The sequence below is a fragment of the Phyllostomus hastatus genome, unplaced genomic scaffold, assembly GCF_019186645.2.
Source record: "Phyllostomus hastatus isolate PE091 unplaced genomic scaffold, TTU_PhHast_1.1 phas_contig_40, whole genome shotgun sequence".
Lineage (NCBI taxonomy): Eukaryota > Metazoa > Chordata > Mammalia > Chiroptera > Phyllostomidae > Phyllostomus > Phyllostomus hastatus.
This window is the reverse complement of record NW_025333872.1, coordinates 29,947,816-29,972,453: the sequence shown is the minus strand read 5'-3', so window position 1 is coordinate 29,972,453 and position 24,638 is coordinate 29,947,816.

Sequence of the window (24,638 nt, the reverse complement as noted above, 5' to 3'; positions counted from 1 at the left end):
GAGCACCAAAACTTGTTCTGATTCAGCTCCCCTGCTGCAGCCTTTACCCATGAAAATGCTCTGGCTCCAGAACTGATAGAATTTTGACCCTAAAGGCACCAGTAAGCTTGTGGAGAACTCTTTTATAAAATCAGAGATACCTTTGGAAGTGGGAGGTCTACCTTTCCAGAACCCAGCAGGACACCATTTTAGAACTTAGAATGATTGCTGCATAGGGAACTTTACCCCATCTTCTGCATTTCCAGTGCAGTCCACTGAGGCAGCTTCCACCCAGGAAGTAGGGATTCTCTAACAGAGTCAGCACGCTGAGCTAGGATTGAATCAGAGAACTTTCTTCTTCTCCTTATACCACTAAAAAATGGACAGGGGCTCTCAGAAGTAGAAAAGAGTAATAATGGGGCCTTGGAGGGGAATGAACTGGACTCCCTGCTCATATTGGTGATGGTAGACCACACTAGCCTAATAATGGCATGCAATTTGCCCCTCAAATTCAATACTCCAGCTATACACAATAAAAATGTTAATAAAAAATTGCTTTTGATGGAGAAGCTAATTTTCACAATGATTAAACATAACTCAAATTATATCTTAAAGTATGAAGACTTGAGAGAGAAAAGGAGAAAAATGGGATAACTGTAATAACATAATCAATAAAATATACTTAAAAATATATAAATTTTTTCTAAACTATATAGCAATATAACTTTTATTCTTAAATACTACAATAAGAGTCTTGTTTACCCCTAATAATTTTCCTTTTTATTAAAGAAGAAAATTAACTTTACATGCAATTGATTTGATAGCTTTAATATGAATAATATTCTCCTCTTATTGAGTACTTACACTATGTAAAAATAAAGTCAGGAACTATTGGATAGTAGAGTTCTGCCACTGATACTGACTCAAAGCTGTGGAATGGATGGAATAAAATCATTGTTGCTTTTTGTATAATGTGTTTTTCTATGCAATTTAAAAAGCTGATATCATAATATTTTATATTTCACTCTACATAACCATTTCTCTAATAATCATAAATATTTTATCAACATCATTTTGAATACTGTACAACTTTACATTGTATGGATATTATAATATATTTAAACCTTTCTAATTTTTTAACACAAATTGTTGCATAAGTTTTTCCCCTTTAAACATATAAGATTGTGTGTGTGCATATGTGTTTTGTTTAAATTTATTCTTAAGAGTAAAGCTACTGAATTAAAATTATTAACATTTTTAAACTTTCGATAGGCATTTTAAAATTTATTTTACTTTTCTAATAGCAATACATGAAAGTCCCCATTGCAAACCTTGAATAATATTGAAGAAAGATATGGAAGATCACAAGATATTCTTAGTTTAAACATCTTTTGACGTGAACTGAAAAATGTTATCACTTAAATTTGTATTCTCATACTAATGATATTAAACATTTTCATGAAGTTATTAAATAATCTGTATCTCTGTGCTTTAGTGTAACTTCAAAGTTCTTATTTTTAAAGCCTCAAAGTCATCTCTATAATCTTTCTAAAATTTTTCTTCAGTTACTTAAATGGACAGATTTTAAATAGGGCTTTTAACCATTCGATATTGCTCAACTCATTTGCTTCAGCCTAAGTTCTGTAATAAACTTTACATTAATATGTAAACAGATATATTTATATAGCTATATGTGTTTGTGTGTGTTTACATATTTATACATGTATTGTTGATGAACCTCAGCAAGCTAATCTTCAGTCTCAAATCATGAGAATAACTGATTTAACACAATCATAAACTAACTCATGACTAAATTCCTTTTTCTTCAAATTACTATTATTCTTGTTACATCTCACATTTTCCAGTTAGTTTCAAGAGTTTCTTACATCATTATTACCAACTATGGTAAAAAAAATATCCCTTAGTATAAGAATTAATAGACCATTTGATTCAAGTGGGTTTCTTAATATTTTCTCCATGATGATATATGTCTTGGTGTAGAGAATTTGATACAGTACTTCTTTTTCTTTTAGATTAACTAGCATAGTTCAGTCTCCCCAGACTGTGGATTGGAAGTTGGATGAAACACTATAAATTAGTGTGGAAAATAATTTTGCCAAATTTTATTCCCAATCAGTCTCCATCAAAACTTATCCTTTTGCTTTTTCAATATATTTATGTGACTTTTTTAAAGTTTTTAAAAGTTTATTTATTTTAAAGCTTCAATGGGTTTCTTGGATGCCAAATCACTTTTTAAAAATTTTGATATGAACTAAAATGAATTAAAAACACATGGAATCAATGTTCTCTAAAATATGTGTGTTTTTAAAGTTTGGAGAAAGGGGGTGAGAAGAGGTGCTTGGCAGATTGTTTGGGTTTTAGTAAATCCAAAATTTTTGAAAAATTGTTCCAGATGTTTGATGAACAGCCTGGTGCCCCTAAGTTTCACCCAAACCTGCCATAAATAAAGATAATTATAAACAGCAATAAACTAAGATTAAGGCAGCATGTAATGTGATGCCATAGGAATCAGAATTAACTGAACTGAATTAAATCACAGATAATAGTGGATGTGGATGTGTTGTAAACACCATAGAGAATAGTATTACTGTATGTCTACACAAAGGAATAGGAAAATAAAAACAGAACTATTTCACATACAAAAACCTGATGACATTCTGGCATTTTATCCTGGTGTTCAGAAGCTCTCATTATCTTCCCAATGGTTCTTAATGCAGAATGATAAATCACTCATCAAGGACATTTGGAAACTTGTGGGACAGTTTTTGTTGTCACATGACTGGAAAGAGCTACTGACTTTATTACCCAGTGGCCAAGGATAATTAATATCTTGTAACTTCCATAAAATAAGGACTGTTCACACAAGTAACCATCTTGTCCCTCCAGTATCACCCTCTGATCTCTGAGTTCCAGTCTCACTAACCTTCCTACACCCTCGCAAGTCACAGCCATCTTGCCTTTGTGTCTTTCTTCTACTGTTTCTCCACTTATGATTTGTTATCTCTCTTCCTCACTAACCCACATTTACTATTTTCTTCAAAAAAGATTCTTGTCTACCTCAGGTCTTTCCCTAAGGACCAACTTCCATGGTGAACTTTTATCTTTTCTTGATGAATTTTGATAGCTTCATTATTTTATATTTATTTCCCCAATTACATCTACTACAGCATAATTTGTATACACAGAAGCTAATTAATTAACCACTGCTGAACTTTTTTATTAAGATGTTTGTGGTCATGTAGACTCATCCATAGCTGAACTTCCTTAGTTGGCTCCATTGAGAGAATCTTGTCATGTGTGTATACATGCACATACATGTGTATGAACAATAACATGGCTACAAATTAGATGTGTGTGTGTGTGTGTGTGTGTGTGTGTATATATATATATATATATATATATATATATATATATATTAGATACATTCCTAATGTTTCTATCAACATACATAACATTGTCTTCTCATTTAAGGCTGACACTGTTTGGGTCCTTTGGCTGAAAAAAATTCGGTGAAAATTTGACCTGTTGATTCTGTTTCTTAATCACTCACCCACGATTCTGCTAGTTTCCCATTTTAGTTGCACTATAGCACTGAGGAATCATTAAAGGCTTAAAGTGTAGCCAGAAAGAGTCAACTTGGAAAAATATAATCTAATATTTCTGGGAGGAAATAATTCCCACAGACATTATTGGAAGATATAAACTATACATCTGGACTGTGGTAATGCCTCAAGATGACTAAGGAGAGTTTCATCTTTCAAGCCAGTGGGAAATGTATTCAGTGCTTCAGAATAGCCCTTCACTGGCTTCATATAAGAATACTTAGGGGCTCAGATTTTTTTAAAAAAAGAATAGCTTCTACTTTATTTAGAGTTGATATCACTTTATGGTGATATTTAACACAAGCAAACTTTGTCTTGTGAATGTATGACAGTAAACTGACCTTTTCCCAAGCCCTAGAGGCTTCCCTTCCCTCTGGATGCCTGCCAAAGTGTCTCCTGGACACTGTGGTAGCTGTCACCAAGAACAGCCCCCCAGTCCCTTGCATCTTCAACCCACCTATATATAGCCCTACAGTGGCACAGGATTAAGAGGTCAAAAGAGTCAAGGTTTAATTTCACAATGCAATGGGATGAAGGGTACATTTTGTGGACAAAAGAAAGTTTTACCACTAATACTTTCTCCATTCTCTGTGTGAAATAATCAACTATGGAAACTGGTAAAATAATCTTTTATTAACAAAAATTCCAAAAATGATGCCATTGCTTTTTCTTGACTATGAAAGCAGTATATCCAACAATACATTAAAAAGATAATACACCATGACCAAGTGGGATTGATTCCAGGGATGCAAGGATGGTACAATATTCGCAAATCAGTAAATGTAATACATCACATAAACAAAAGCGAAGAAAAAAACCACATGATCATATCAATAGATGCAGAAAAAGCATTTGATAAGGTACAGCACCCATTTATGATAAAAACACTCAGCAAAGTGGGAATAGAGGGAGCATTCCTCAACATAATAAAGGCCATATATGAGAGACCTACAGCCAACATCATTCTCAATGGGCAAAAATTAAAATCTTTTCCACTAAGATCAGGAACAAGACAAGGCTGCCCACTTTCACCACTTCTATTCAATATAGTACTGGAAGTTTTAGCCACAGCGATCAGACAAAAAAGAAATAAAAGGCATCCAAATTGGAAAGGAGGAAACAAAACTGTCACTGTTTGCAGATGACATGATAACATACATAGAAAACCCTATAGACTCCACCAAAAAACTGCTTGACCTAATAAATGAATTTGGCAAAACAGTGGGATACAAAGTCAATATCCAGAAATCAAAGACATTTCTGTACACCAACAATGAAACAGCAGAAGCAGAGATCAAGGAAAAAAATCCCATTTGAAATAGCAAAAAGAAAAATAAAATATCTAGGAATAAACCTAACCAAAGAGGTAAAAGACCTGTATTCAGAAAACTACATAACACTGAGGAAAGAAATCAAGGAAGACACAAACAAATGGAAACATATACTGTGTTCATGGATTGGAAGAATTAATATCATCAAAATGTCCATACTACCCAAAGCAATTTACACATTCAATGCAACTCCTATTAAAGTACCAATGGCATATTTCACAGACATAGAACAAACACTTCAAAAAATTTATATGGAATCATAACGACCCCAAATAGCTGCTGCAATTTTGAGAAAGAAGAGTAAAGTAGGAGGGATCACAATACCTGACACTAAACTATATACTACAAGGCCACTGTAATCAAAACAGCCTGGTACTGGCATAAAAACAGGCACATGGACCAATGGAACAGAACAGAGAGCCCAGAAATAAGCCCAAGTCTCTATGGTCAATTAATATTTGACAAAGGAGGCAGCAACATAAAATGGAGTAAAAATAGCCTCTTCAACAAATGGTGTTGGGAGAACTGGACAGCCACGTGCAAAAAAGTGAAACTTGAGCACCAACTTACACCTTATACAAAAATAAATTCAAGGTGGATAAAAGACTTAAATATAAAACGTGATGCCATTAAAATCCTAGAGGAGAACATAGGTAGGAAAATCTCGGATATTTCACACAGAAACTTTTTTACTGACTTGTCCCCTAAAGCAAGGGACATAAAGGAAAGAATAAACAAATGGGACCTCATCAAAATTAAAAGCTTCTGCACAGCTAAACAAAACAGTATCAAAATTAAAAGAGAACCAACTGTATGGGAAAACATATTTGCCAATGATACCTCAGACAAGGGTTTAATCTCCAAAATATATAAAGAACTTACATGACTACACTCTAAGAAGACAAGGAATCCAATTAAAAAATGGGCAAAGGACTTGAACAGACACTTCTCCAAGGAGGACATACAAAAAATCCAAAGACACATGAAATGATGTTCTATATCGCTAGCTATCAGAGAGATGCAAATTAAAACCACAATGAGATACCACTTCACACCAGTCAGAATGGCCATCATAAACAAAGCAACAAACAACAAGTGTTGGAGAGGTTGTGGAGAAAAGGGGACCCTAGTGCACTGTTGGTGGGACTGAAAACTCGTACAACCACTATGGAAAGCAGTATGGAACATCCTCAGAAAACTACAAATGGATCTGCCTTTTGACTGCGATTCCACTGCTGGGACTCTATCCTAAGAATACTAAAACACCAATTCAAAAGAACCTATGCATCCCAATGTTCATAGCAGCACAATTTACAATAGCTAGATGCTGGAAGCAACCAAGATGCCCATCAGTAAATGAATGGATCAAAAAACTATGGTACATTTACACAATGGAATTCTACTCAGCAGAAAGAAAGAAGGAGCCCCTACCCTTTGCAACAGCTTGGATGGAACTGGAAAACATTATGCTAAGCGAAACAAGCCAGGCAGTGAAAGGCAAATACCATATGATCTCACCTTTAACAGGAACCTAAACAACAAAACAAGCAAAATATAACCAAAGACACTGAAATAGAGGACTGGCTGACAGTGACCACAGGGGAGAGAAGAGGGAATTTCAGGGGACAATGGGAAGGGTTCACAGGAACAAATTTAAAGGACACATGGACAAAAACTAGGGGGAGGGTGGTAATGGGAGGGAAGAGGGGAGGGTTGGGAGAGGGGTGCTGGATTGAGAGTAAAAGGGAGAAAACTGTATTTAAACAATGATTAAAATAAAAGAAAAAAAGAAAAAAGAAAGCAGCACATTCATTATTTTAAAATAAGAACTGTGTAAAGATTAAAAACAACCAGAAAACTATTTCTAATTCTATCATGTAGAAATTACCAGTTAAATTTTGATGAACATTTGTCTAGATTTTATATTTGTATATATGCATACACATGGTCAGGTATGCTCCAAAGTGAGATTTTAAAACATACATACTGTCTTTAATACTGTTACTTAATATATTGACATGTTTCCATGCCAAACACAAAGAAGATATAACTATGTAAGTGTTTTTAAAGTTGCTACAATTCCCCTGTATTGACACATTGTGGTTTATGGAGCATTTCACTATTATGTGCAGCAGCATGATTAACATAGTTATACACACATTTTGAACATTTTTCTGATCACTTATTTTCAAAACATAAATTTTAGAAGTGGAATTGCTGAACCTTATTACAGTAGAGAAATAAGTTTAATTTACATTGCCAAATTCTCCACTTTCCCCAAAATACCATACCAATTTAGATTCTGAGTTTAAAATAAATAATTTATTTCTTTTGGATTATGACCCACTCCCAATTTTGAAGCTGCCCATACAACAATTTTAGTTGTTTAAAACTGCATGATTTTTCAATGGTGTTCTGATTTGTTGTCTCAAGTACCAAGGACCTCAAGAGGAGGTGGTGGGTGGGTGCAGGGATCACTTTTCTCTTTTTTAAGATTTGAACTAATACAGAGCTTTAGCTTTTACAGATTTACAAAAGATTGCTTCTGAGCAGAGCTTAATAAAAAAGTTCAAAGACCTTTGGTTAAAAACACCTTTTCTCACAGTGCCAAGGGGAAAAAGTAGTTATTGTTCTATATCACTGTCTGACAAAGAGCTCCCAAAAGAATAACACTTCACCATATTTTTAGGGTAAAAGAAAAATTGCTCTAAAGGTGTCTGTACATTTGAACTGTCAGTCTTTAATAAACAGTCACTTTTAGAGACAGTTGGATGTATTTAACTAAATTTTAACCCATAATTAAGTTGACTCAGGATATTAAGAGAAAAAAACTCATGGGGTTTATGCACTAAATGAGATAGGTTAGCCATTCTCATTAATGTAGTTTTAATAATATTAACAAGATAATGGAAATGTGAGATCCGATTGTTTCATTGCAAAACATTAAAAAGTCTATCATGCTGATGAATTTTAAAGTATAACTTTTCACAGAGATCAAGACAAGACAACAAGGGAAGCATACATTTGCTTTCCCAGCCACAGGGAACAGGACCGAGGCTTCTGAGTGGAACAGGAAAAGGGAGCAGAGCCAAATGCAAAGGAACCCAGGCCATAAGACATGAGGTCACTCCTAAGGTCTGATAGAAAAGCGGAGGCTCAGAGTATTTGACGCAGCACCAGGAACTGGAACAAAATCACACCACCACTCAGACTGCAATTTGCATGAGAGTCCAGCTGGGGGACAGTCTCCGGGGAGACTTAAGTGGGCACTCAAAAACATGTACCAGTAGGGCTAGGGAGAGCCATATGTTTAGGGTTCATAGGAAACACTCTGCTTCTCGTTCCAGCTCTACTTAATGTTTAGAGCCATGATGAATTTGGGAAAAGAAAAGAAGAAAGTACATGATCCCATTGTCGAGAAAGGAGTTGCTGAATAGCCTGTGGACTCTGGAATGAGAAAATAATCCTAGAAATATTTCATTTGCATTTCACAATAAAACATTCAACAAAGCATAAAACATAGTGTGATAATGTAACATAACATAGAACCAAAATCCCTATACTTCCCAAACTGACTCTCACTGAGTAAAATTATTCAAACATCAACAGAGACAAAATCATCACTCCTACAGCAAACCAGCTCCTTAGTCTGACAATTCCTCACCCTTTCTGGATGCTAATTTTCTCACCTCTGAAACTAGGGAGTTGAGTGTCTAAGGAATCTTTCAATTACATCATTGTCTAATTGTATAATTCTTAAAATTATTCAAATAAAATAAAATTGGAAAATTTTTTTCCTCACAAAATTACTTCAAATCCCGTAAGTGGAAATGTAATTCCCGTATAGCTTCTGGAACTAGAATCAGTCCCAGCTCCGCCCTCTGCCCCTAAGACTCAACCACCAACAGCTGTCAAAGCTATAGAAAGTGGCCTGGCTCCAAGGGGCTTTTTTTCTAGCACAGGAGTGAGAATATTTAAAAGCATCTGGTTAGTGTTGCAGTCACTTCCCAGAGTCTCGTGCCGCTTCCTCACAGCAGTTAATGATAGCAACAGAATAAGCATCCAGGATATTCCCCCCACACACACACTATCCCCCAAACCCCAACCCCAACCCCCCACCAATCTCCACTCCACCAGCCCCCATCACATCCTGGGCTTCACCAGCTCTAGTGGTCTGAGCAGGAAATCTTTGCTTCAGGACTCAGTGGCAGGTGACAAGTGGTGATGCTGTTTACCACATATACATTTTAATAACTAAAAGAATTTTTTTAGTCCCTGGCTGGCATAGCTCAGTGGATTGAGCATGGGCTGGGAACCAAAGTGTCCCAGGTTCAACTCCCAGCCAGGGTACATGCCTGGGTTGCAGGCCATAACCTCCAGCAACTGCACATTGATGTTTCTCTCTCTCTCTCTCTATCTCCCTCCCTTCCCTCTCTGAAAATAAATAAATAAAATCTTAAAAAAAAAGAATTTTTTTAATACTTAAGTCTAATCCAGGAAGAAATGTTCAATGTTAATACTTCAGGAAATCAGCAAATATTTGATTACCAGTTGAATTACGAATGTATCTCTCAGTCTGCATTCATGTGCTTAGCGACTTATGTCATTTAGTTAAAGTCAATATCATAATCTTTGTGTAGACTACTGAAGAGATTCATTTCCCTGGAAAATGAAAGTCATTGACTTAAAAATGATTTAGTCATTATACAGCCAAAGGGAATCAAAAAGCAAGACCCTGGAGTGTTTGAGAAACACATTTTACTGGTTTAGAAAGAAGTTAAATCAACACTGTCCCAAACGTTATTTAAAGAGACTTTAAATCTATCTGGAAAAATGAGGCCTAGGTTATATCCCGAAAGTTCTTCCTACTGACTTTCTCATTATGTCTGCAAAGCTGGCTATTAACACATATGATCATTTCTTCCCAAGGTTAGGAAGTAGAAGGACAATGTAATATAGCCCTTCTGTATCCTCCTTTCACTGGGTTCCCTCGCTCTCTCCACCAGACTCTACCCATGTCAGATCCATGTCCTTCTCTCATTTCTTTGAAGCCTAAGAAAGGGTACAATGGGGGAGTTTAGGGGAAGGCTGACCAAGGAGCATGTACAAAGGATACATGGACAAAGCCAAAGGGGGTAGGTTCGAGGGTGGGAGGTGGGGATAAGTTGGGGGGGGGGGGATGTGGTAGGGTGAAAATGGAGACAATTGTACTTTAACAACAATAAAAAAATAAATAAAAAAAGAAAAGTTCAAAGAAAATATGAAGTGAAAAATAGCCAAAAAGAGAGGGAGGTAACTTAAATTTTCAAGTGGAAAATAAATATAGAGAAATTTTTAAAAAAAAACATAAGAAAGGATTATATCAACTCATTCATAGTGAGGTAGAAATGATAAATGATGTACATGTGTTCTCTACTCCTTGTCTCTCAATAAGAAACCAAGTGATAACAATAGGGATGAAAGAGGAATGGTAGAATGGAAGGCATCAGCCAATCAAAAACAGAGGAAATCTGGGAAGAAGTGAACATTCTCCCAAGTCTACACATTTTAATCATATAAGTAATCAACTACCTGTCCTAAGTACAAAATATTCTTGTTTATGATATCAATAATGTTTTGTTTTTACCAACCTACAAGAAAAATCAGTGACAGTGGCAGAACCAACTTTGAAACCTATGAGTTACCATTTCACTGCTAATGTTCAAAAAGTTTTGACCACAATACATCTTAAAGCAAAAATGTTAAAAGGAAAAGAGAAATTTAAGTTCCCCCACTTTACCTACCAGCCATAGGGAAATCTACTGATTTTAGTAAATTTCCTTAAACATCCAAAGTAATAATAAAATATAAAGAATGTAGTGATAATTAAATTGCATTTGTCATCTATATGACTCATATAAGAATTTGTATTTTTATCAAAAATTTTAATTGAATACAAAGACCAAAAAGTTATTTTAGCACAAGAATTTTCAGAATGACTCAGGGAAGCAACTCCCATGTACCTCTCTATCACTCTGGTGTCAGATCTGGTCTCCACTGAGAAGCACATAAACAATATAAATAAACACGACTGCCTAGTCACATGTCAACATTTATTCTCTAAGGAAAATATTTAATTACATTGGACAGTCTTAAGCAGTAGCTTAAGTTTTTGTTACAGTTTTCCTTGAGTCATGTTTTTAATTATTCTCAAATATTTTAGAGTGCTTAATGATTTTTAGTGCATTGAAGTTAGAAAAATAATATAACTACTTAATAAAGAAATATAGAAAATACCAAATATAATCTTTTTCATTTATGCGTTTTATCTAAGTATTTTATCTTATTTTCATAACCACTTATACAACCATTTGCCCCTTTGCCAACTCTCACACAGCTGAATTTATTCTTTTCAAGCAGTGCTTTTATCACTTAAAATCTGTACAAGAAGGTGGCTTATCTTGATAGTATTTAATTTTGATTTTCCTTTTTAAAAAGTCATAAGAAGTTGACAACTTAATTTTTATATATTGATAGCATTGCTTCATCATATTAGAAATGCTTTCCCACAGGGGAAAGGAAACAACCTTGAACCCAAGTCACCTAAAATATTTTAGATCAAGAAACATATTTTCTAAAGAATGTGTCAAACCATTATTATTTCATAGAAAAACAAAACAATTTTTCTCACCTAATATTTTAATTCCAATACTGTACAGCAACTCATTTCAATAATGGAAATTGCAGTAATTGTCAAGGATGTTTGGGAAAAGAAAGGCTTAGTTTAAACAAAACAGAGGAATCTTGAGTGCTAAAAACACTTTTATACAGTTTCCAACAACTATCTTTTTTTACTCACTGGCCTCCTTCCATACAGCTTTACTACATATGGTGAGGCCATCAGGAAAATGCAGGGTTTGGGTTTTGCATTCATAAGAGAAACGTACCTAAGATAAGTTAAACCTTTTGGCTCTTCTGCTGTGTTACCCAAAGTGGTTTCATCTTGATATTATAGTTAATTCAAAAGTCCATAAGAGGGAGAAAAAAAGCCAAATATTTTAAAATGTAATAGAGTGGAATAGAAAAAAAATGAATAGAGAGGGAGATGCAACCGGCATGGCTGGTAGAAATGATGATCACCTGACTACTGACTAGCACATCTAACATCTAGTGTTACAAATTGAAATTTTTAATGTACAAGTCACATCCCAGATTGTAATTTTAACATGAAAAAACTGCTTATTTAACACATGATCTATACTGGACATAATTATTTGCATTTCCAAAAGAAATTTGAAATCGTACAAATTCTGGATGAATTAATTCATTTATTTAAAATATGAAATCAAGGGAAAAAATCAAAAGATACCTTGAAACAAATGCAAATGAGAACATGACAACCCAAAATCCATGAGATACAGCAAAAGCAGTCCTAAACAGGAAAATTCATAGCATTACAGGCCTACCTCAAGAAACAAAAAAAAAAATCTCAAATAAACAATCTAACTGTACACCTAATGGTACCAGAATATGAACAAACAAAACAAAACAAAAAGTAATAAGAAAAAAGGATATAATAAAGATGAGAGCACAAAGAAACAAAATAGAGTCTAAAAAAAAGGAATATAAAAGATCAATGAAACCAAGAGCTGCTTCTTTGGAAAGATAGCCAAGGTTGACAGACCCTCAACCAGATTCATTAAGAATAAAAGAGAGAGAACTCAAGTAAATAAAATCAGTATAAACAGGTAGCTACAGAACAGTCATGGGGATATACAGTACAGCATAGGGAATAGAGTAGCCAAAGAACATAAATGCATGATCCATGGACATGAACAATTGTGTGGGGATTGCCTGAGGGATTGGAGGAGGGGCTGAGTGGAGGGCAGCAAAGGGGGAAAATTTCAGATAACCGTAATAGAATAAAGAAAAAATATAATTTAAAAAAAAGAAATGAAAGAGGACAAGTAAAAACTGACACCAAAGAAACACAAAGGATTGTAAGAAAATATTATGAACAACTATATGCAAACAAATTGGACAATCTGGATGAAATGGATAAATTTTTAGAAATGTACCAACTTCCAAAACTGAATTAGGAAAGATCAGAGAATCTGAACAGACCAATTTCAACTAATGAAATTGAAGCAATAATCAAAACACTCCCAAGAAATGAGAGTCCTGGACTGGATGGCTACACAGGTGAATCTTGCCAAACATTGAAAGAAGATCTAATACCTATCCTTATCAAAATATTTCAAAAATATCAAGAAGAGGAAAGATTCGTAAGTTCATTTTATGAGGTCAGTATTATCCTAATTCCAAAAGCAGATAAAGGCACTACAAAGAAAATTATAGAAAAAAAAATCTCTGATAAACATAGATGCTTAAAACCTTAACAAACTATTAGCAAACCAGATCCAGCAATACATTAAAAAGATCATATACCACAAGCAAGTGAGATTTATATGGGGCATGTAAGATTGGTACAATATCTGCAAATCAATAAGCATGGTTCACCCCAGAAAATGAAGGATGAAAACCACATGATTATATTTATCAATAGATGCAAAAAAAGCATTTGATGAAATCCAGCATCCATTTATAATAAAACTCTCAGCAAAGTGGGAATAGAGGAATCATATGTCAACATAATAAAGGCCATATATGACAAAACCACAGCCAACATCATACCCAGGCAAAAACTACAAGCATTTCTCTTAAAATCAGGAACAAGTCAGGGATGCTCACTTTCACCACTTTTATTGAACATAGCACTGTAAGTCCTAAACACAGCAATCAGATAAGAAGAAGAAATAAAAGGCATCCAATTTAGAAAGTAAGAAGTGAAACTGTCATAATTTGCGGATGACATGATATGGTACATAGAGAACCCTAAAGGTGTCACCAAAAAACTACTAGAACTGATAAATAAATTCAGTAAAGTAGCAGGATAAAAAATACCCAGAAATCAGTTGTGATTTTATACACCAACAATAAACTATTAGAAGATAGTTCATTATTGGTAAATTGGTTAAGAAAATGATCCCATTTGTAATTGCATCAAAAAATACCTAGGAATAAATTTAATCAAGGATGTAAAAGACCTAAATTCAGGAAATTATAAAACACTGAAGAAACTGAAGAAGCCACAAATAAATGGAAGCATATACCATGTTCATGGATAGGAAGAATTAACATCATTAAAATGTTCATGCTACCCAAAGCAATCTACAGATTCAATAAAATTCCTAACAAGATATCAATGGCATATTTCATAGAAATAAAACAAACATTCCAAAAATTTATATGGAACCATAAAAGATCCCAAATAGCCACAGGCATCTTGAGAAAGAAGAATAAAGTTGGAGGGCATGTTACCTGATATCAAACTATACTACAAGACCATCGTAATCAAAACAGTATGGTACTGGCATAAAGACAAACATATGGATGAATAAAATAGAATAGAGAGACCAAAAATAAACCCATGTCTTTACAGTCATTTAACATTTGACAAATGAGGCAAGAACATACAATGAGGCAAAGCATGTCTAGTCAATAAATGGTATTAGGACAATTGATCAGATATGTGCAATGAAATGAAACTAGACCACTTCTTACACTATATACAGGAATTAATCCAAATGATTTAAAGGCATAAATGTTAGACTTGAAACCATAAATATCCTGGAAGAAAACACAGGCAGTAAAATCTCAAATGTTTCTTACAGTAATTTTTTAAATATGTTTTCTTGGGAAAGGGAAACTAAAGAAAAATTAAACAAATGGGACCACACCAAACTAAAAAGTTTTTGCACAGTAAAGGAAAACATCAACAAAATGAAAAGACAACCCACTGAATGTCAGAACATACTTTCCAGTGATACATCTAATAATGGATTAATTCCCAAAATCTATAAAGAACTCAGATAATGCAATACCAAGAGAAAAAAAATCCAATTTAGAAATGGCCAGATGACCTAAATAGACACTTCTCCAAAAAGGACATACAGATGGCCAATAGACATATGAAAAGATGCTCAGTGTCATGAATCATCAGAGAAATGCAAATTAAAACCACAATGAGATATCACCTCATATTTTTCAGAATGGTTGTCATCAATGAATCAACAAACAAGTGGTCAAGATGTGGAGAAAAAGAAATCCTTTTGCACTGTTGGTGGGAATGCAGATTGGTGCAGCTATTGTGGAATGCAGTATGGAGATAGCTCAAAAAATTAAATATGCAACTACTTTATGACCCAGTGGTTACACTTCTGAGAATATATCCAAAGAAACATAAAACATTAATTTGAAAGAATATATGCACCCCTATTTCATTGCAGCTGTTTACAATAGCCAAGATTTGGAAGCAGCCCAAGTGCCCATCAGTAGATGAGTGGATAAAAAACCTGTGGTACATTTACACAATGGAATACTAATAGAGCACAAAAAAGGATATCTTACCTTTTGCAACAGCATGGATGGATGTGAAAAGTATTACATGAAGTGAAATAAGTCAATCAGAGAAAGACAAATACTAAATAATTTCACATATATGTGGAATCTAATGAACAAAATAAACTAACAAAATAGAAACAGACTCATAGATACAGAGAACATACTGACAGCTATCAGAGGGGAGGGGGTAAAATAAGTAAAGGAATTAATTAAAAAACAATAAAAAATCTCATTGACACAGACAACAGTATGGCAATTACCACAGGGAAAAAGGAATTGGGGAGGTAGAATTGGATAGAGTGGCAGGCAAATGGTGACACAAGGAGACCTCATTTTGAGTGGTGAATACACAATACAATATACAGATGATGTATTATAGAATTGTATACCTTAAACTTATAATTTTACTAATCAGTGTTACCCCAATAAATTCAATGAAAACTTAAAAAGTTAAAATGAAACAGGTTAGGTATTGTAATAGACATTATACTGTTCACTGATCTCTAGTTCCCTCTACTTCTGTGGTTGTACTTCCTGCCCTTTTGAAGTTTAGCAGGTCATATGACTAGCTCTGTTGTTAATATAAGTAATTCTCCAGCTTTTCCAACCTGCGAAGATAGAAATTCCTTCAGTTGGAACTCTTGACTGACTCAAATAAGCCTCCCCTCCCTTAGCCTTCATTGGACATAGAGCATGAAGAAGAAATAAACCTTTGTTGTTTTAATATGCTCATGTTTGAAGGCTGTTTCTTACTATATTGTCATTTCACCTCTACTAATACAGAAAAGTAAAAACAAAATGAGAAAACTTGCTCTGTAACATATCAGTACCTCCTTCCTGAAACGTAGTAGTAATAATTGTTTTGCTATTGCTATCTGCTAAGACTAATTCTCTGTTAAAACTAATTGGTACTCACTATGCAAAGAAGTTTCTGTTACAGAATATTCAAGAATCAATAATCATTTTTAATAATAATTGGCTTGCATATAGTAGATACTCAGTAAGTATGTAGTAAGTGAATTTAGAAAGTTGTCTAACCAAAGAACAGATATTTATTTGGGCAAATATGTCCAGGTTCATGGGTACACTGAGTCTTTAATTATAACATAGAGTTTAACTTATATTCAAATTGACTTGATCTCTAAGAAAATCAATCATACATTTCTATTTTAGCTACAATAATTAAAGTAGATGTGAATTATTTTCTGCAGCAATAAATCAACTTTGGAAGTGGACTACCCTGATTTAAATCCTGATTTTACCTCTTACTCTGTGCATGTCCTTGGGCAATTACCTCATCAAGCTAAATCTCAGCTATTTTATGAAATCAGAGGGATATAAAAATAATACACTTTTAAATTATGTGTAAAGTATTGAGCCTATCACCTGACATATCATGTGCTCCTGATAATATTAGTTACATGCTCTTTTATGTGTCAAAGTGGAATCTGACATGGGACTTGCAGTTTAAAATTTATAAAAAATTATGTGAATCTTTATGATTATATTCACAATTGCCAAGTCCCAACTATTATTACCACTAATGAAATGCTCTCTAACTTCAGACAGTAAGTACAATTGATTACTTCTGGAATAATAAGAAATTCACTTTTTATTCTAATAAAATAATCTGTCATCCATAGTTGCATGATTATCAATAAAATAAATCTCTGTATTTGAATTCACCTACCAAAGAAAAAATATGGTCCAGTTTAACAAGGGAAAAGAAGACATAATTTCCTGGCTGGCGTAGCTCAGTGGATTGAGCACGGGCTGGGAACTAAAAGTGTCCCAGGTTCGATTCCTAGCCAGGGTACATTCCTGGTTTGCAGGCCATAACCCCCAGCAATCGCACATTGATGTTTCTCTCTCTTTCTCTCTCTCTCTCTCTCTCTCTCTCTCTCTCCCTCTCTTTCTCTCTCTCTCTCTATCCCCCTTCCCTCCCTAAAAATGGATGAATAAAATCTTTAAAAAAAATTTAAAAAAAAAGAAGACATAATTTAAAAAAAAAACTCATTTTTAAACACACTAAGAGACCATTTGGATGCAATATAATTCTTACAAAACAGAATTTTTGTAAGAAAATTGACATAGCCAAATGAGTCTAAAACATGTGAATTAAACTTCTCTTAAAAATACATATGATTAAAAAGTAAATAAATATCTCATTGTGGTTTTAATTTGCATCTCTCTGATGACTACTAATGTTGAGCATTTTTTCATATGTCTATGGGCCCTCTATATGTCCTCCTTGGAAAAGTATCTATTCAGATCCTTTGCCCATTTTTTAATTGGATTGTCTTCCTGGTGTTGAGTCACAGGAATTCTTTATATATTTTGCCAATGATATGTATCACTGGCAAGTATGTTCTCCCATACAGTCAGTTTCCTTTCATTTTGATGATGGTTTCTTTAGCTGTGCAGAAGCTTTTTAGTTTTACGTAGTCCCATTTGTTTATTTTTTCCTTTATTTCCCTTGCCCTAGGAGATTTTTTGGCAAAAATATTGCTATGTGGGATATCTGAAACTTTCCTGCCTATGTTTTCCTCTCTAGGACTTTTGTGGTGTTGTGACTTAAATAAGCCTTTCATCCATTTTGAGTGTATTCTGGTGTGTGGTGTAAGTTGGCGATCTAGTTTCATTTTTTCACATGTACCAGTCCAGTGGTTATAGTATATTGATACTCTTTAAATAGAAAGAACCGTTTTTCCTCTTTATTTAGCAATGTATTCTTTCAAATGAGAAAACATATTCTTACTAAGAAATGCAATGCCAAGTTTTATATGACATGTAGTCTAACATTTCTAAAACCTACAAGAGGAGTAAGTGAGGAAATGTATGCTTTCAGTCTTCAATCATGTTTCCATTGTAAAACTGTCAGTGCACTGTTTGTTAGTCAAGTATAATTTGTACCAAGCAGGATTTTTTCAAGCACTAATCATAGGAGGAATAATCCTGAAATTCAAACTCTTCTCATGATGTAATGAATGAATGTGATTTCAGACATTTTTTTAAAAAGTAAATAAATCAAGGGTAAAATACTGGATACAATGAACTCAAAGTTCATTAAATGTCAAATATTTTTAAATAATTTGTTACCTTTGTAAACTCAGAAGATTGTGTGCTCATTAAATATTACCCTGGTGTCCACATACATGTTTAAATTACTTTTGTTTACCTCAATCTCAATTTTATAAATTTATAGTTCACGGCTGTTTTCAAATTTGGTTGTACAGCTATGAAAGGAAATTTAAAGCTCTATTTTTTCTCAGTTTAGTAGTTAAAATTGAGAAAACTTATCATAGTAGAAAGTGCTACAAAATAAAACTAAATGACACCCAACAGAAAGAGTGCTTTGGCTTATGCAGTTTTGACTAAATCAAAGAATTCAAATACATAGCCTGGAATCATGGCTGATTTTATGGCATCAAGGTATTTCTTGTAGTTAACCTGAGCTTTACAATATGTCTATCCCCTACCCTCTGCCCTCAACAGTCTCATAGTAATTGGCAATTTTTCAAATATGAACAGTTTTAGCCACACAATACTGCTATTCCAAAACAATACGAACCAACTTGGGAAGTATTAGGCAGGATGTACACACAAGCCTTATATTCAAATAGCTTTCTGAAGATAGCATGATCTGTACAGAGTTAAGTTTCAATTATGATTTTGTTTCTTTAATTGGTTCTGAGAGGATAAACTCATTTATAATGTTTCATGTCATTAATATATAGAAGAGATTAGCATATTGCATAAATAGCTCTAATAACAATTGTTATTTCTTGGCTCAGAAATGGATATCAATCTCCCACCAGGGAACATAATACGATGCTGTAATTTTTCTTATTTTCCTGGGACAAAGGTCAAGCTGAGGACATAGCTAAGGACAGTAAGTACTGGCTATCCCCATTCAAGGATCTGCAAACCTCTGATCTCCCTATAGGGCTCACTAGGAGAAACTAATTCAGAAATACGTCTTTACAACAAATCCCTACTTCTCACACACACTTACCATGAAATATAAGAAGACAACTAAGAGGTAATGGACACCACCTTGGCAGGGAGCATGAAGACTAGAGAGGCCTATATTTTTTGGATACCATCCCTTCTGTCCTGTGACTGAGGGAAAACAAGTGTATCCCTCACCCAAAGGCAAAGCAAGGATTTCAGATGTACGGACAGGAGCCCCAGTTGAATGCTTGGCCAAAAATCTTGCCAAACAAGGGAAAGACAACATGAAAAGACAAAATGGGAGAAGAATGGGGATACCTCAACTCTCAGTTCCAAACAGGTATGTTCAAGGGATCCCCATATGCCCTCAAGCATGAACACTGGCCTAGAAGGGTAGGTAAGCTTGAAGGCTACAGTCCTGTCAAGACTATGGTGCTGTACAGGCAAAGAAAGATACCCATTACCATCTGCTGGGGGTAATCCAGAAGATGGGAACAAATCCCACTAGGAATCACCAATGCCTAGTGGTGTTTTCTCAAAGGGGCACACTGGAACCATCATGTAACTAGGTCAGGTCTTTGGGCAGTAAATCCAACAGTCAGGGGAGAGCTCAACCTCACCAAGTCAGAAGATATTTGCCTTTTCCTGTTTCTCCTCCAGCTCTCTTCCTTCCTAGCCCCACCTGAGCCTACAATGGGTTCAGGAACAGAAGATGTTTTAAGCAGGTAATCCATCCAAGTATTTAAATAAAAAGGTATAAACAGTAGACACCATGACAAGATCATTCTAATAGTGTCTAAAAGGGGCATGAGAGGTTACAGAACATGGCTTAAACTGTCTTAAGAGTTTCTAGTAGGTGGGAAGCAATCAACATATATGGGGAGAAGGATGCTTCGTTTTCTGAAGATTTGGGAACTACCTGTTGAGAAATAAACTGAACTGTATTCATGTGGCAGACTCCAGCCAGCAGAGTCCACCTGTTGTGACTGAAGACAAGAATAAATGCACAGGTTACAGAAATCCCATGGAGAAAAAGGGAGCAGCACAGCTACTCTCTCAAGGGGAGAGCACCTCTGAGTGCCTCTACCACTCTCTCAAGAGGAGAGCACCCCGACCCTTGCCTAGACAAGCTTTTATTATTTTTCTCGGGTCTTACATCAGAGAAGGATTTATTATCTATTATATAGAATTTTATTGTCTACATTTTAGGTACAATCAAGGAAATGAAAATAACATATGCAGAAGGGAAAGGCAGCGAGCTGATTAGCTCTGTCCTTGGGGAAATTCACACAGGCTTTGGAAATTACCTTGAATATAGACAATACACATTTGTTGTTTTACACCGGGGTGATGGAGTTTTAGCAAGAGCAAGCTATAAAAGTCTGTATGCATTTTCTAGGCCTGATACCCACAGAAAAACTCTGCTTGAAGGTCTGAGGTCTGGCTCCTGACTGCCACCTCACTTCTGTAGGTTTTCCACACAGAGCTGAGTCACATTGGCCAGACCAAAACAAGCCAGTCCCCGACATTATCATATATATACTTTCTCTTCCAGGGATGTAATATAGTTGAAAAAACACCAGAAGAAAGTCAATAGACATAAAAAATAGAAAGAATCTTATTTATTAGTCAATTAGAAAAATGCATTATTCATGGAATAAAGTGTTAAAATTGAACTTTTCCTTTTCTCAACTTCTGTGGAAGACCCAAAACTGAACATACAGCATGGAGATTAGTTAAACTATCTATAACAAGAATTGACAAATTTTTCTATAAAGGGACAGATAGAAAATATCTTAGGCTTTGCAAGTCACACACTGTCCCCATCTCTAATTATTATTATTATTTATTATTATTATTATTCCACAAATCTTTAAAAATGATACCTCAGCTCAAGGACCATATAAGAATAGTCTATAGGCCGACCTGTAGAACTCTTCTCGAATCTCAGAGCCCAGCAGACTTGAATCTGAAGTAAAGAACTGCCTCCTCCCATCTCCACCCCCACTTTGGATAACATGTTAGTGCATGTATCTGGCTGAGAGAAGAATTATCACAATTTCCCACTTGATCACCATTAGACACCTGGCTTTCTGCAGAGAGGGGCAAGAGAAGGTGAGGAGGCCCTCCCAGAGCATTCACCACCTGATTTATAAGACTGTTTATTGTTACTGACTATCTCCTATTCCAAGATAAAGGACACTCTGGGGTATACCAGTGGAGACAATATACAAAAGACAGGAAAATTTTAACAAGAAGTTTTACATCTGAGTGCCTATTTTCCAGAAATGACTGGTAAATTTAAGGGAAGTGGAATTATGGGAGCAGGGGAAAGAAATGTAACCTGGAGCTATAATGGATAATTTTATAAATATATATTGGTCATTGTGGTGTACTGATGGCAAAAGCTCCAGCGACATCTTAGACCATGGGGACAAGAGCCACACTGGAGATAGGTGACCCAAGAACCTGAAATGAACTTGGGTTTCAGAATTCAGAACATGGTGGAGCTGCAACAGCAATGGTCATTTTGCTGCCTCCGGGCCTGATTTTCTTAAATTCAAGACAAGATTGTTTTGCAATCTATGACACACACAGCTGAAACTAATCCTGAAAAATACAACTCTCAGAATCTATAGTATCCAGCCAAGGAACAAGCACAATATCTTCATTTCTACAAAAAAAAAAAAAGTTTGGAGGTATAACACAGTTGTTCACAAAATTTCTCAGTAATAACTTGCATTAATTATTTTATTTTATTGTTGTTCAAGTACAGTTGTCTGCCTTTTCTTCTCACCTCTTCCCCAAACCCAGCCATCCCCACCTCCCTCCTCTGATTCCACCCCACTTTGGCTTTGTCCATGTGTCCTTTATAGTTGTTCCTGAAAACCCTTCCCCCTCTTCTCCCCATTGTCCCCTCCCATCTCCCCTCTGGTTACTGTCCGTTTGTTCTTAATTTCAATGTCTCTGGTTATATTTTGCTTGCTTGTGCCTTAATTTTTTTAATATGTTTTATTGATTATGCTATTACAGCTATCCCAATTTTCCCCCTTTCTCCCCCTCTTCCCGATACCTGCTTCCTTCCAGCAATCTCCCTCTTAGTTCATGTCCATGGGTTGTACATATAAGTTATTTGGCTTCTCCATTTCCTATACTGTTCTTAACATCTCCCTATCTATTCTTTAAGTACCAATTTTTACTTCTTAATCCCTGCACCTTTTCCTCCATTCTCTCCCTTCCCCCTCTCCACTGATAACCCTCCGAATGATCTTCATATCTATGATTCTGTTCCTGTTGTAGTTGTTTTCTTAGTTTGATTTTGTTTTGTATTTTAGATTCAGTTGCTGATAGTTGTGAGTTTGTTTTCATTTACTGTTCATAGTTTTAATCTTCTTTTTCCTAAATAAGTCCCTTTAACATTTTGTATAATAATGGCTTGGTGATGATGAACTCCTTTAGCTTTACCTTGTCTGGGATTACTTTATCTGCCCTTTCATTCTAAATGACAGCTTTGCTGGATACAGTAATCTTTGTAGTAGGTCCTTGCCTTTCATCACTTTGAACACTTCTTGTCATTCCCTTCTTGTCTGCAAAGTGTCTTTTGAGAGATCAGCTGACAGTTTTATGGGAATGCTTTTGTAGGTAACTGTCTCCTTTTCTCTTGATGCTTTTAAGATTCTCTCTTCCTCTCTAATCGTTGGTATTTTAATTATGATGTGTCTTGGTGTGGTCCTCTTTGGGTCAAACTTGTTTGAGAATCTCTGTGCTTCCTGGCTCATATGTCTATTTCCTTCAGCAAATGAGGGAAGTTTTTTTTTCAAATAAGCTTTCAATTTCTTGCTCTTCCTCTTCTCCTTCTGGCATCACTATGATTCTGATGTTGGGAATTTTGGAGATGTCCTAGAGTCTTCTTATTCTCTCCTCATTTTTTTGAATTCTTATTTCTTCCTTCTGTTCTGGCTGACTGTTTATTTCTTCTTTATGTTCCAAATCATTGATCTGAATGAACCCTGGCTTCCTCCCCTTCACTGTTGGTTCCCTGTGGATTTTTCTTTATTTCACTTAGTGTAGCCTTCATTTCTTCCCTTATGCATTTGCCATACTCAAGTTGTTCTCTGAGCATCCCTATCACCAGTGTTTTCAACTCTGCACCTGATAGGTTGGCAATCTCCATTTCCTTTAGTTCTTTTTCTGCCGTTTTGTTCTGCTCTTTAATTTGGGCCATATTTCTTTGTCTCCTCAATTTGGTAGCCTCCCTATGTTTCTTTATGTGTATTAGGTAGAGCTCCTTTGACTCCCTTTCTTAGCATACCTGTTAAGTTTTATAGAGCAGGGCCTAAGGTATTTGCCAGAGCAGGACAAACTGCTTCACTGCTTTGTGGCTCTGTATGTGGAGGGAGGGTTGGAAGGGGGACAATGCCACTGCCTGGCTACTAAAGGCATACTCATAGCTCACCCTGCTTCTAGTCACTTGGCCCACTTCCTGTATGTGAGTGGAGCCTCTCTAGCTGTTGCCCTAGTGTTGATCCCCAGAGTGGGTAGGTTTGCATAAATTCTAAAATTTCTGTCCCGTTGTTTTTTACAGCCAGAATTTAGGCTTTATTTTCCTGGCACTGGAACCCTAGGCTGCCCATTCTGGCCTGGGACTGGGTTCACTCACTCCCAAGTATCCTTCCAGATTTTTATCCACCACACATAAATGTGGGATCACCCATTCCACCAGCTGCCACCATCTTGCTGCTGTCTCACCACATCCGCTTTGCCTCAGCTCCCCTTCTCCACCCCTCCTACCCATCTGAATGAATATGGCTTCTTTAAATCCTTTGTTGTCACACTTCTACACAGTTTGATTTTCTGGCAGTTCTGCATGTTTTTTGTTTTGAAGTTACTCATGATACTTCTTATGGTTGCACAAGGAAGCAAAGTGTGTCTACCTGTGTCTCCATCTTGACCAGAAGTCCATGCCTTAAAATTTTAACAAGTTTTTTTCTAGAAATATATTAGTGTTATTATTATATTTAGAGAATGTTGTAGTAAACATAGTGAGCTAAGAAGTCAAAAAACCTTGCCTTTAATTCAGCTCAGACTCTTAGTAGCTGTGTGAACTTTAACAGTTCTGTTTCTTCTATAATTGAGGCTGGTACACTAAATAGTCTGTCTTTGATGTGAATGATTGTGAGCATCTCATTTGATCATCACCAAAGACTTGAAAATAGAAGGACATGTAATACAGTAAAGCACAGAACAAACAGAAATGAGTGTTCTAAAACAATATTGTTGACAAGATGTCACTTTATCTGTGTCTTAA